Genomic DNA, 14,782 nt, shown 5'->3' on the forward strand with positions numbered 1-14,782 from the left:
GTAAGAACATAGAAAATTGACAAAAGACAGTTTTTTTTTTTTTCCAAAAAGAGGTTGGTTCGTAACAATTCCTATAGTTAAAAAAATATATAAAAAAACTCCACACCTCTATTTTTTGCTCTAGACTAGATTTTGCCAAGGAAAAACCGAGTTGAGGCCAAGAGCTCTGGTGCTTTTCGACTTGAACATGAACTCAACACAAATTCTCAGTGAGAGCGTTAAAACAAATGGCAGAAAACCAAATATATCGATTCATTTAAATATGTAACTGCATTTCCATTGCATCGCACGTTCAACAACAGCGTAAAAAAAGGACAAGATTAAAACTGAACCTATCCATATTAGAAGGCAATCTGTATCAATGCCATGAGAAAAGTAATCTTATTGTAAATAATATTTCTTTTACGCTTTAACAATTTTTCCTTGACTTTTAGAACTTAGTAGAGCGTTGTGGATTTGTTATCGAACATGAAATAAAATCTTGAATGTTGTCAATTATGTAAGATTAATTGAATTCTCATACTTTTAACTTTTTGAATAATTAGGCTTTATCTACCAGTATTTTAATGCAATAAAATATACCGTTTATATATAACTGATTTTCAACAATGAAGCATGGTTGTAGGGCCCAAAAGCACATTGCCGGTGTATCGTCCGCTAGCATTAGTGGCTAAATCATGAAACCCGCGACAAATGATCGACGGTAAGCGTTAAACCTGCTGTCGGAAACTTGAAATAAAGAATAACCACAAATATTCACGCAAAAAATTGCAATAAAACACATCAGAGTGAAGTTCACTTTCCTACCGAAGTTGTGCTTGCGGCTACCCTATGGCCTTTTGCTGATGTTGTTAGCTTTTACATATACTTATTTAAGCTTCCATTATTTTAAAGATCGACAACAGTTCAGGCTAGAGCCGCTGTATAGATAGGCCGGCACATCAGCTTAATTTTAGCCATTTTGGATAGGATTGTTGCAGAATTAGGGTTACCAGAGAAAAGTTTCTTGTTTCGCCAAATTTGCCAAAAATAATAGTTTATTTAATAAATAACTAGCGTGCCGCTAATAATTGTTCCCAGTGAAAACTCAACAACGCGATAACTTTCCAGAAAAGACAAACACGCGCTTCGATCCATAATGGCTGATCTTAAGCGGTCATTCGATCGATCGTTAAATTTTTAGGGGGCGCACAGAGACAACTCTTTTACCCCGAATCCATAGAAGAGAAATCATTGAGTATGCAAGTTGGTATACCAACACATTGCGTCCCCGCGGAGCGGGGCGAAAAAAGGAGAGGATCAAGAGGGGAGCATGCTGAGAACTTGCACCAGAGCAGGAGTTTGGGGGGTTTTTTCTTCGAGTTTTTCTTGAAGTGAATTGCTTTAATTTCGGTGGAGTTTATTTCCCGGGCACCATTTCCTGTACCAGTCGGTAAGGGCATTAAGGTAATGTTGGATGTTTTTATGCAGGGAACGGGGGTTGTAATGCTTAGAGATGATAGCAATATCATCGGCGAAGAGAGCAAGGAGCACATTTTCGCTTTTCGGCATGCCGTGAGTGAATATATTGAAGAGAAGGGGGGAGAGCTTACTCCCCTGTGGGACACTGAAATTGATCTGTCTTTTACTAGAAATGTAGTTATTTAACTTTACTTGGAAGCTGCGATCCGTGAGAAAATTCTGGATGATCCTGACGAGGTAGTGGAGAAGTTATAGTCGATCAGCTTGAAAACAAGGGCTTCGTGCCAAACACGATCGAAGGCTTTCTGGACGTCCAAAAAGACTTCGACCGTATGTTTCTTCCCATTAACACCTTCCATAAAGTAGTTGGTGACTCTTAGAAGCTGGTGGACAGTGCTGTGACCTCTACGGAACCCAAACTCCGGGATTATTTGGTGGTCGACAATATGCTGGTTAAGTCTATGCTTAATGATCCCTTCAAAAACTTTAGAAATGGTCGAAAGGAAGCTAATGGGCCAGTAGCTAGATGCTTGATGCAAGGGGGCGTCTTTTTTGTGGATAGGCACCACAATAGCATTTTTCCAGGTGCTGGGGAAATGACCATAGATGAGGAGCCTATTGAAAATTTTTGTGAGGTGGGTAATGACATTGAGGCGGAGCATCTTGAGGGCTTTGTTGGAGATCTGATCCTCCCCGGGGGAGGATTTAGTTTTTAAGTTTTTGATAATTTCGATAACCATGTTGAGGGACGTGAGGGGGGACTGGGTTCCCTCTGGGAGGTTTTCCATGAAATATTCAATTTTGTCGTGAATTTGCTTTTTGAGACCGATGGAGGGGGGACAGGGTTAACCTGAATGGTAGTCATCAGGTGATCAGCAATAGCTTCGGTTTTGTCATGTTTAGAAGAGATAGTGATGTCATTTGAGGTGAGAGCGGGGATGCCCACAAAAGGATTTTTGAGCCGTTTCGCCATCCTGTAGAGGGAATTTTTCCTAGTGCTAAGCCCCGAGATCAGAGTTTCCCAGTTGTGCTGCTTAAGCTGCTTAATCATATCGTTGATGCAGCGCTACAAATGGTTAATTTCGTGATTCAAGGAGGGGTCGAAAGTGCGTCTCCGCATTTTCAGTGGCCTATTTTTCTGTGTGATGAGGTTTCTGATAAAGGGGGGGGGGAGCTTGAAGGGGTCGGTATTAATCTTAACTTTAGAGGTGGACAGGCTGATAGCATGCCGAATAGCCGAGGTGATGTCCTCAATACCTTGCCTCAATTTCATCAATATTATTGAAGGTCGGGTTTCCCCGGACAGTACTATGTAGAATGTTGTAATACTTGGACCAATTAATACTATCAATAACCAGAGTACGTTTGGGGAGAATGTATCTAGTGCCAAGAAGGAGGACGACCGGGTTGTGGTCAGAGGAGAGGCCCGCGACCGATTCAATCAAGTAGGGCCAATTATTAATTTTTACAAGGGCGAAGTCTATTACAGTGGGCTGATCAGTACTGAAATGAGTCGGCTGAGGAGGGGCGATGATTTGGATGTCATTGTCAACACTAAACTCAAAGATGAATTTGACTTTGCTAGACTTGTAGGAATTATACCGGTACATATGATGAGCGTTAAAATCGCCAAAGAGGAATGTATTATTGTTTAGGTTAAAGAGGTGTTTGAGCTCATGTTCAAGGACGGTATTATCCGACGGGCAATAAATATTTTAAATGGTGACCCAATCCGATCTGTTAAATTTGAAGAAGATGGTAGTATTTCAGAACGAGGAAGTATTGAAAACGTGAGAAGTGTAGACAAGGTTTTGGCGAACATAAATGACAGCCCCCCCACCGAGACCTTCACCGCGGTCCGACCGAATGCAGTTGTAATTGGGAATGTAGCGCTTGGCGTGAGGCTTTAATTTCGTTTCTTGAATAAAAACGACATTGGGGAGTAATTGTGGGTAAAATGGGTGAGCTCCCTAGTCTTAATTTGTGAAATGCCATTAGCATTCCAAGAAACAGCTTTCAGATGAACGGGAAAAGCCATTACGAGGCAGAAAAGGCTAGGTTCAATTGAGAAGCTAACGTACCCAAAGATTGGATAATGTTGGCAAACGTGGGCTGGATTTGGTTGTTTATTTCCTTCAGGGTTGCTTAGGTTGATATTTATTTTTTGAGCATAACTGCAATCTTCACTGACTTTGGACGAGTGATCAAAGGTGTTGTGTCTGGGTTGCCGAAAGGCAGTGCTAGGGTTAGCAGTCTTGGGATTTTGGGATGGTTTCCTCGGACATTCAGAGGAGTTTGATAGATGGGGCCTTTGCAATTGGTGCAGGTGGGAACTTCGAGGGTGCCCTTGGGGCAGTCACGTGACCAATGTCCTTCACTGTATTTCATGCATTTGGGATCTAGTGTGTAGAGATCCTGGGAGTGACCCCATTTCTGACAGCGGAAACACTGAACACTAACGTTTTGCTACGAAGTGCTTCCACTTTGACCTTAAAGTAACCAATTTCTGTAACACTATAGATTTCAGCACTAATATCATTCTTTGGGATGAAGACGAAGAAGAGAGGGAGGGGTATCCTATCTTTGCCGCGGGTCATTCGAACAACTTTGGTGGGGTTAAAAGCCATAGCTTTAATTTGCGTTCTAAGATCACTAACATCAAAATCAATGGGTAATCCCCGGAACACCACCTTGAGTTCCCTATCTTCGGGGAGTTGATTAGTGTAGGACTGGATATTTTGCTCAGAGGCCCATTCTCTGATCTGTTTGTGATGACTAACCGTTTCCGGTTGAATAGCAATATCTTCGACATTTACCTTAGCAATAAACTTATGCCCAAGCCCTATTTGAAACCTCGGCTATAACATTGGAGGGATCTTTAACTATGTGAAGGACTATTCTGGGGAGATTTTTCTCCTTGTTGGAGGCCTTACTACGATAGTTTGTGTTCACATTAATTTCACTGGCATTATTTTCTTTTGAGGGGACAAGGTTGTCAGTTTCTTCCTCGTTTCCATCGAGGGCCGAGTATCTATTTCTCGTAGGGAGCGAAAGGAAGTCCCCAGAGGGGCATTTTCTTTTATGATTTGGAGATTCAGTAAACTCGTCCTCATCATTGGGGCTGCTTCTTTTATTATTACTGTCCCTATCAACAGCTTGTAGTTTCGCGATTTTACTGATTTCTTTTTATAGGGCAGAAATTTGCTTTTGCAGATTATCACTCTTTTCTTCAAGCTAGCTTACATTTGGTCTTCATACTAGTCATTTCTTTGAAGTTAGATCAGCACATATTTTACGCGCTCTATCTGCCTGTTTTCTAACCTTATTGAGAATTTTTTGGTCCTCTATGTTGGGGATAAATTTCTCAAGTATGAGCTGATCAAAGATTTTAGACAGCCTTTCGGCTAACGAATTGCATTCATCATAATCTTTTGATTCATTTAACGTTCTATTAATGACTTGCTGCTCGTACATATGAATTTTTAGGACTCGGGAGAATTGATCAGAGACGCTTACACTTTTGAATGCTTTGCCTCCAGGCTTGGTCTTCACATTTTTTTGTCCGACCGATCATCATAAGAAGTGTCCATGCATTCGTTCGTGTCTCCGTCCATTAGTTCCGCAGGAGTCTGGTATGAGTTCACATCATTTTCGAAGGGTGGGTCCTGACCCTTACCGTTGTTTTTCTTGGTGAGAGTGCTCATGGTGAGCGAAGAGGGCGATCAATAAAGTGGCTTTTAAAAAGGCCCTTCTCGCCAAAGGGAGAGCCCGTTGTTCTCAGCTTAGCCCGTCCGTCAGCCCGGCTAGATCTAGGCCTAACCGCTGAGGATCGTGCTCAGCCCTCACAGGGAAGTGTGCGAAAGAGAAAGGGGCCGGCGAAAACCGGTCCCGACCAGAGAGGAGGAAAAGTCACGTCCGCTTCGGACGTCGTCCAAGGAGGATGATCTTAAGCTGATGCGTTGGCTCTTAGATACAGGGGCCTTAGTTCGGGCAACCTAACCCGGTAACATTGTACATGGCTCCACTAGATGGCGCTGACGCTTAACGGGCCTTGACAATTTATGACTTTTCTAATTTGAACCGATGCAACTAGATCCGCTCATGCATCCACCAATCAATGGCAACGTCATGGAAACGGGTTCCCTGTAGCGCCTCTTTGTTGCTGTGAGTTTCAGCGATTGTTACGACCTATAAGCGTTAGCGAAATTTAGTGCGGCCATGCATTGTGAATGCTAGGAAGAGCTTCTCACACAATTTGCGATCTATCACTGCTCCACTCCTTCTCAGGTTACTATAATTAAGAATTATTCGCTCAACGGCGGAAATATTTACACGTAACAAGAAACGGAAGACATTTTTTGCTTGTTTTCCAGAACAGAAAAAAAATAATGCCTTTTGCCATCCAAACGTAAAGAAGTTTACGAAAGAAGAAAAGAATTTTTTGTATATTTGTCATTTACCATAAATTTACTCCAATGTCTTTTAAAATAGAAAATATATTGTACGTCATGACTTTTTAAATTATTATATATATGTCGTATGTCTTTTAATCAGGGGCTTGAACAGAAATTTTAGGGCCCGTCACAAATGACTTATCCGGCCTACTCCGCCCATATTATTTACCCCTATATTTCACCCATAGTGTTAAAAATAATGGCCCCCCTGGAGGCTCGTGCCCGGCCCAACAGGTGTAACTTCTCTCCCCCCCCCCCCCCTTCTGTGCACGTACCTGTTTTTCATACATAAGATCACATTTCGTTTTCTTTTTTTCTGCATTGAAATTGGTTCCTAATCACATCAAATCTTGTGTGAAATTGAAATTGCGGTTTGTACTATTTTCAAATTCTTTTTGTTATTATTATTTGCATTTTGTTTACTTATTTAGAATTTCTTAAACTTCGTTCAAAGTTTTTTTTTTTTTTTTTTTTTTTTGAGAAACATAATTTTTGTAATGAATTTCATTGCATATTATAGCAAGTTACGTTTTAGTACAAGTTATCTATCTACAAATAGCTTAAAGGAAAACATCGAAGCAACTGAATGCATAGGTTTTTTTTTTTTTTTTTTTTTTTTTTTTTTTCCGATGGTCCAATTGACGAAAATAATTTTTACTATTCGCAACTCCAGAGCTCGAATACGGTACCTTGCGGTGATTAACAATAAAAAAAAAAGATAAAACATTCTATTTCACGTGTTTTCTTTGGGGTAAATTACAGGCTTCAGACAGTTTTTGGTGTAATGTAATTTGAGAAGAATAGAAAAGAAAGCTTCCCACAAACAAGATGAAAAATTACTGTCATTCACTAAGCGTCAAAGCAAGTTATAAGTTACGGCATTTGTTTGTTTTACCTTTTCCTTCCGCCATCAGACAGTGGCTGCAGTGGCCCCTACAGTTTATTGGAGTTGCGAATTGGTTTTGCCATGAATCAAAAAAAAAAAAAAAAGGATAATTTACAAATAAGTCATTTTTTTTTTTCTAATATTGTTAAAAGCATCCCTCAACTGTTTATGTTTTCCGAAAGTCGTATTTGCGGGAAATATAAAGAACTTTGCACTACCAAATATTCAGTAAATTTTAGATATTGTTATGTGATACAGTGCTCTCCATGTATTTAGATTGAATTAATTATTCGTATTTGCGTTGCGTCGCAGGTAATATGATGTAGCATTTCTTGCCAATTGGAAATATATTTACAATATCGAAAATAGCTGTATGTAATTGAACAACAGTTCTACAATTTCATGTACAACAAAGAAATGAACAATCGTTCACTCATACGCCACGAAAATTTAAACCACCAGTACTTTTATGTGTTAACTTCGTATAAATTCAAAATGCATCATTGGTCGTATAAAAAGGGTACCTGCCCTGCTAAATGGCACGCAACTCTAACGGAGTTGTGCAGAATCGCTAGCAAGAGATTCTGGGTACACAATTTTTGGAACTTGGGGCAGCTGATAGTCATTACTTCGGCGCTCCAAAACATTAGGATTGTAAAAGTCAAATCAGAATGTAGATAACAGATTTTCATATCAATGGGGGGGGGGGGGGAATTACGTAGTTCGTGAAGGGAAAAACGTTAGGACACCGGTGCCTATTGAAATGAGGTCTATAAGTTACCTTCTTTGGAATCGGTGCCCTTCAACAATAAGGAAAGGCACTACGAGACTTCGCTGCATAGAGAGGATACGTAACAACCGTTCAATTGAAAACAACTTATACAGACTTGACTTCTATCGCTACTGGTAGTTCAGTTACAACGCTTTAATAACTAAGAAAGTTGAAAAATTAAAGGAAAAAAAAAAGATCCAAGAAGAGGGGAAAAAAAAGCAGACACATATATACTAAGCATAAAGATGACTTGACGTCCATTCGGTCATGTGACGAAAAGTGCTAGTTAAAGAAGCTGCAAATATGAAGACTACATTGCGCATCAGGTGATCAGACAAGATGGGAGCTTCTGCTACAGCTTCCTCAAACGCATAAAATTTGCATGCTGCGCTTTACAGTAAAAGAAAGCTCTTTTTCTTTTTTCAGTAGTTACAGTAGAGTCCCGACTTACTCGAGGGATGCGTTCCAAGACTCCTCGCGTAAGTTGAAATTTCGCTTAGTGCAAACGTAGTACATGCATACAAATTTTTTTAAAGCATACCAAATACTTTTAGACTCTTATAAACACCCCTCAAACTGCTCTAAAACATTCTTTAACCATAACACTGCAGTTTCTTGCATAAAGAACTGAACTTTTACTGTATTTAAAAAATAAAAAACTGTTATTCAACAGGAAATACTTAAAGTTGCACAAAATGAATGACCAATGGGAATGAAAGACATAAAATATAAAAACACGGTACGTGCAGCATGTAGTAAAATTAGAATGATGCACTATAATAGTACTGTACAGTAGATACAGTAACAACAGTTAAGTTAAAAAATTAAGATATTAATGATTTTTTGATCCATTGTTCGTCAATTAGATAAGATCGTCATTGTTACCTAATACATTTTTAAATACGCTTGCTTCGCCTTTTCTCTTACAGCGTTTCAATTTGTGGCAACAGCTCCTCTTCCTAATCTCTTCATTTATCCATAATACAAGAGCAGCTTCCATTTTCATAATATTTACTTTGCTAGACTTCTCTGCAAGCTCCAATATTGAAACTGAGTTCTGAACTTTTATGGATATCTTTTTATTTTGACTTTTAATTGTACGTATGGAAGATCCACTCTACTTATTGTCGCGCTACCGTCGACGTTTTGTAGTTGTTCAAGCATATCGAGAATCTTAGCGTTTTTTTTTTTTTTTTTTTTAAATTTTATCAGAAACTTTCTTTTTCTTCCCATCTTCACAAACTTTAAATGAAGATGACACTAAGGTGGCATTATATTTCATCAACTTTTATATTTAGAATGTAAAAAATAAATAAATGAAAGATGCTGAGCGGTTCTTTGATGCACTAGACTAGCTTGGTGTGGGAACTTTGGCTGTCAGTGATGCTTAAAGAGATGTAATAACATTCACGGTATAAATATTTAGTACCAATAACGTTGCTTATACTTCCTTCCAAAAAAATTCGTGTTGTGAGCGGAAAATTTGCGAAAATTTGTTACTCGTGAAAATTTTGCGTTTTTGCCATTTCGCGTAAGTCGAATAGTTTTGTAGCGGGAGTCGACTGTATATTTAAGGCTAATAGGCGTTGAAAAGTCGTTGAATCTGGTCCAAACACTCGTCTATAACTGATCTAAAAACCGTCCATAACTCGTCGAAATGTCCCCTCAGAACAGTCGAAAGTCGTCTTGTACACGTCAAAAAGACGACTACAATGGATGAGAAATGGTGGAATTAGATCAATAATTGACGATATCCATAGCGCTAGGTAACGTTTCCAAGAACAGTTATAGATAATCTAAAAAACGTCTTCTAGGTGCGCTTATTAACGCAAAACACCTTTTTTTTTTAAATTCTGGACTCTTAATTGTAATGTTTGTACGACACATTATATTTTCCTTAACCTTTTAACATTCATACATTTTTGTTTAATCTGCCAGTCCAATTTTTTAGTACTTATTGCAATTAAACTATTAAACTTTAAACCTTATTTTCAATTTTTCATGTGTGCATGCTTATCTTTTTATCCAACAGTCTTATTTCCATATATCATTTTGAAACAGAAATCAACAAGATGAATAGGCTTACCGAAACCAAGGCGCTATAAAACAGACGCTAAAATATCAGAAGTAAAAAGCGGTGCTGCTCAACGTACGTTGAAGTGTTGAAGTACGTGCTACACTAATACCATAGCAACAAGTGTTGCCAAACATGTCAATTAATTCATAAATATCATCATTCTCATCAATTTTTTTTTTAATGAAGTTCTAGCCCTTTAACCGTTGTTCTATGAACTAATGAACTATTTTTAATTCACTTTTCGCAGCAATTAGCACCACCGCAATCCGCTCTCACCCATCACTGTTTGTGTTGATTCTACTGGACACTTCTATTCGACGTTTAGTAGACGACCCTTGTGGATGATCTAATTTACGTCTGTAAAGGATAACTAATAGATGTCCAATTATAGACCTTTAATAGAACATCTAGAAATAACGTTTCTTAGTCGTAGAATAGATATCACCTTTAGATGTAGATGAGTATAGATGAGTTTTAGATGAATTTCGACGAGAAATAGTCGTTTTATGGAAGAGTGTGCTGAGCCATCGCATCAGCTATATTTTGGAGCGGAGCGCGCGTTTAAGTGATTATCTTCTATGGCGAGTCATCGCATTTGGGGAGTTTTCATAGCAAGCAATTGTAATCGACACGTGAATTGCTTTTTAATAAAGTATTATTTTTGGATAGTTTGGCAAAGCCCGGAACTTTGCTCTGGTAACCCTAGTTCCGCAACAATGAAAAATCACCAAACACGATAACTCGGGGGAAAAGAAAACCACTCAAACACGCGCTCCGGTCCAAATAGGGAAGAAATCTATTTTTTAATTTTATTTTTGCATGATAGAATAACATTTATGAACATCATTGGTGAAAAATATTTTGCGATACAATAAGCAGTTTTTTTTTTTTAAATAATTTTTAAAATTCATTCGATTATGACGTCATACGGTTGGCTGGTATACGTCATCCGCATTCTCGTCGCGCAGCATCTGACTAGGAAAAGTCGGCAAAACGACGTACTTGGGGCCGTTGTAGCCCAATCGGTAGAGTGTCGGATTCGGGGCCGGAGGGTCCTGAGTTCGAACCTCGATGGTCGAAGACCCACCGTCGTTAAATATGCTCGTGGTCTCAATGTCCTCCAAGTGAAACGATACCTCTGGGGGTGCTAGCACCAGGTAGCTATTAGCTCCTGGACTAGTTCTAAATTCTCATTTACTGTTCGATCCGATGATGGTGCTGCCATCTATAGGTATATAAAATAATGGAGGCAAGACACTTAGTATGCAGTCCTCGACATAAATACAGTTGTAGTCAGTTGTGACTCTGAATAGGAATAGGAATAGAAATAGGACGTACTTGGCGATAATCCATGGGCAGCGCTGCAAGGAGCAAAGAGCCCTATTATTTCAGCCCACTCAAAGGAGAAGCGGTTTCCTGTGTTTACTTTTGGTTAGTTTTGCTTATTGTGATTCCAAGCTTACATTTAACTCGCTATGTCAAGTAAGAGCTGGCCAGTATAAATTCTGTTTTGTTCCTGGATGAACCCCAACGTATGCCTAGACTACAATTTGGTGGGTGTTTCAGACCACATGGTTGCGGTATGTGCTGATTTAGCTAACGTACATCCTAAATTGTAAAAAAAAAAAATGTACTTCCATAATTTAGTTAGATTTTTTTTTTATATTTCATTTCTTTCATTAATTTTACGCAGCTTTCAGAACTAAAATTTTTAAAAAGTTTCAGAAAACCTCATAAATTAATTTTGTTACTCTTAGAAAGGATCAAATGGCATATTATGTTACAACCTTTTAACTGCAGTGATTTTATCCTGTCAATATAAAATATAATCATCTATTTTGTCTTTTATGAACCGTATATGCATTTCTATAAAACATCATTCATTAATCTACATTAAGTTTTTCTTATAAACTCAAAATATATAGAAAACGGTAAACATTTATAAGACAAAAGCAAAGTATTACAGTAAATGGTGAAATATGTTTATGGTTTGCACTAGTTGATGATTTATTTTAGTCTCTCTGATAACGTAACTGGTAATCATGGTAACATATTTTGTCATAAATAAAGAATATTGCGCAAATAAAACCCCCAAGTTGCTTAAAATATCATTACAATTTATTCAATGACTAGCTGCGTTGCCCGGCTTTGCCATCATCTCCTATACAGCAGAAGGCCATCGGACTGGTTACATTAAATGGGCGATTAGGGACCATTCATAAATTAGGTAAGGGTCCCGAGGGGGAGGGGGGTTTGGAAAATCTCTATATACCCTTACTTTGGGGGGGGGGGAGGGGGCTTAGACCCATTCTTACGTAATATTTTCCTAGTCGATATTTTATATTAGAAATAACGCGGTCAAGTGGTTTGGCAGGAATCATATTTCATTTACTGCTGGAAGGTAAAAAATCATATTAGGATGGGCTGTTTTTTACTTGTTTTTCAAAGAGTGAATAGTGTAAAATTTTATAAAAGAAATGCACTATGTATGGCATGTCTTTTTTTTTTTTTCATATAATTAGTATCGCATCATATCGTCGCCTCAGAGCAACAGTAAGACATCTAATCGCAAAAACAACAGTAAGATATCCTACTATTGCTCTGAGGCGACGATAAGCAAAAAATATTTGTCGAAGATGCATTTAGTCTAGTTTCCTTTTTGGAAATAATAGTTTGCAAATTAAAAAAAAAAATCAGTAATAGTGAATTTAATAACCATTACAGTAATGTAAGATTCTTTATTTTATTATTTTGAAAAACGGAATGGAATCTTACGTAAGATAGAGGAGGGGGGGAGATTTAAAAAATCTTACTTACGCTTACATAGGGGAGGGGGTCAAAAATTGCCAAAATCATCCTTACGTAATTAATGAATGACGCCCTTGCGTATTACAAAACGGCCGAGTCGAAGCCCTTGTTCGGCTGTTTAGCGCTTTCAACACTCGCCAACTTGTGCGCGAATCTCAAATTCAGTTTCAAATTCTCCCCCCCCCCTCCCCTCCACTAATGGGCGATTCTCGAAAAAATGTCCCGTGCGCAACGCTAAGTTTTTTATTTTTTCCCCATAGACTAATAATAAGAGTAAACCGAGCTTTCCCAGACTTGCTGATGAAAAAATTGGTTCATAGATATATCATGTGACTAGTGGGAGGCTTGGCGAAAACGTTGGCAGCATGGTTGCTAGATGGCAACCTTATCTATAGTTTGGCACTCGACATGTATTTTAAGATGTAATGTGTATTCATTACAATTTTTTTTCCAGGTGCAAAAATTTAACTGTTTTTCTTTTAGTTATGCATTATTTTGACATTAGTAATTAGTTTTTGATCACAGTTTTCAGTAACTTTTATTCCATTTGGAACTGCTACATCAGCGTTGGCGTGAACGTAATGGCGTAAACGTTTTGCGTTAACGCAAAAATGTACTAATCGGTATTTTAAATTGAAATTGTATGCTAAAATCTTACCGTTTGCCGATTCTTTTTGGGCGCTTGAATATTTAACTGCTTAGAGAGTTATTGAAATTGACTAAAGAAAATGCATTCACTATATTAACAAAATATTTACAACGTAGAATAACAATTTTACAAATCGGACTCCATAAAAGATCATTCTTCCGTGTTCCATCAATTCTATTTATTTTATTTCTCGCGGGCGTTGATCGTCTGCTGCGATCAACGCCCGCTGTTGCTAGGATATCCACCAGTCACATGGTTTGGTTTATGAGCAGCAAAAGGGTTGCCATAGCTCGGTCTATTCTTATTATTAGTCTATGTTTCTTCCAGCTAACCAAAGCCTTCAAAAAAAAAAAAAAAATTGCTGTTGGGGAAATAATACATGCTTTATATACTATTAGAGCATAACAGTTAATCCCATATTTAACTAATAGTTTCTTGAATGAAATAAAAAAACTTATCGTTACGCCCGCGACATTTTTCCGAGAAGCACAGTTTTATACCATACGGTAGTAATATATCTTTCAAAAACGCTGTTCATTGAACATAGCTTCCATCATGGGTCTAATTCTAATTTGCGCACAGCCGTGTGTTCTATTCACGTGGCTGAAGTTTAAATAATGGTGAATTAACAACGATCCCGTGATGTAAGACTCGTTATTTTTGAAACCGAAATGGAATCTTTCGCCAGAATGAGGGGGGGAGGGAATCTTACGTACCCTTAGGGGCCATGCATTAGTTACGTAAGGATGATTTTGGCAATTTTTGCCCCCTCCTCCCCCCATGTAAGGATAAGTAAGATTTCCCCCTCCTCCATCTTACGTAAGATTCCATTTCGTTTTCCAAAATAATAAAATAACGAATTATACATCACTGGAATCGTTATTAAATTCCCTATTACTTTCTTTTTTTTTCTTTTAACTTTTTGTGCAAAGAAATATTTACTGAAAGAAATTTAGGCTGAATATTTTTTCGGCAAATATTTTTTGTGTATGATGCAATACTAATTAATCGCGCCATGCATGGTGTGATTATTTTATTCAGATTTACACTATTCATTCTTTGTAAAACAAGTAAAAAACTGCTCATCCTAATACGTTATTTACCTTCCAGAAGCAAATGAAATAAGATCCATGCCAAACTACTCGACCGCGTGATTTCTAATACAAAATATCGACTTGGAAAACATTACGTAAGAATGGGTCTTACTTCTCCCCCCCCCCTTAAGAAGGGTATGTAGATTCTTCCAACCCTCCCCCCCCATAATTACGCAATTAATGAATGGCCCCTTACATGGGGTCGGGGGGAGGGGTCAAAAATTGCCTAAATCATACTTACGTAATTAATGAATGCCCCCAATAGAGTTAGTTGGCAATAAAAGGCGATGAGGAGCGAGCAGCACTAACTTCGGCAGCGAACCTACGGTTCGTGTTGAATTTTTTTGTGGTGGATTCACGAGAATGATTTTGTGTTTGAAGATGAACGAGCAGGAAGTAGCGATTACCGTCGATCACTAATCGCGGGCTGACTTCGCGATTGCCGCTACATGGAACGGACTAAACGCCGAGAAGTGCTTTTCGTACCCATCACCGCCTCCCGCAGTTAAAAGTTTTATATTTATACAAACTTCTAACTTAGTTATAAGAACTACTGGTAGCTATGTTATTTCGAAGCTTAA

General features: G+C 38.3%; 1 non-coding gene across 1 annotated transcript; it reads left to right on the forward strand.

Annotated features, from left to right (window-relative positions):
• The first annotated feature begins 7,314 nt into the window (after positions 1–7,314).
• Positions 7,315–7,442, forward strand: LOC129228846 (U11 spliceosomal RNA). The gene has a single exon (XR_008581024.1). It is a non-coding gene; the product is annotated as a U11 spliceosomal RNA (small nuclear RNA).
• The last annotated feature ends 7,340 nt before the right edge of the window (positions 7,443–14,782 follow it).

Source organism: Uloborus diversus, chromosome 8, assembly GCF_026930045.1.
Source record: "Uloborus diversus isolate 005 chromosome 8, Udiv.v.3.1, whole genome shotgun sequence".
NCBI classification, from domain to species: domain Eukaryota; kingdom Metazoa; phylum Arthropoda; class Arachnida; order Araneae; family Uloboridae; genus Uloborus; species Uloborus diversus.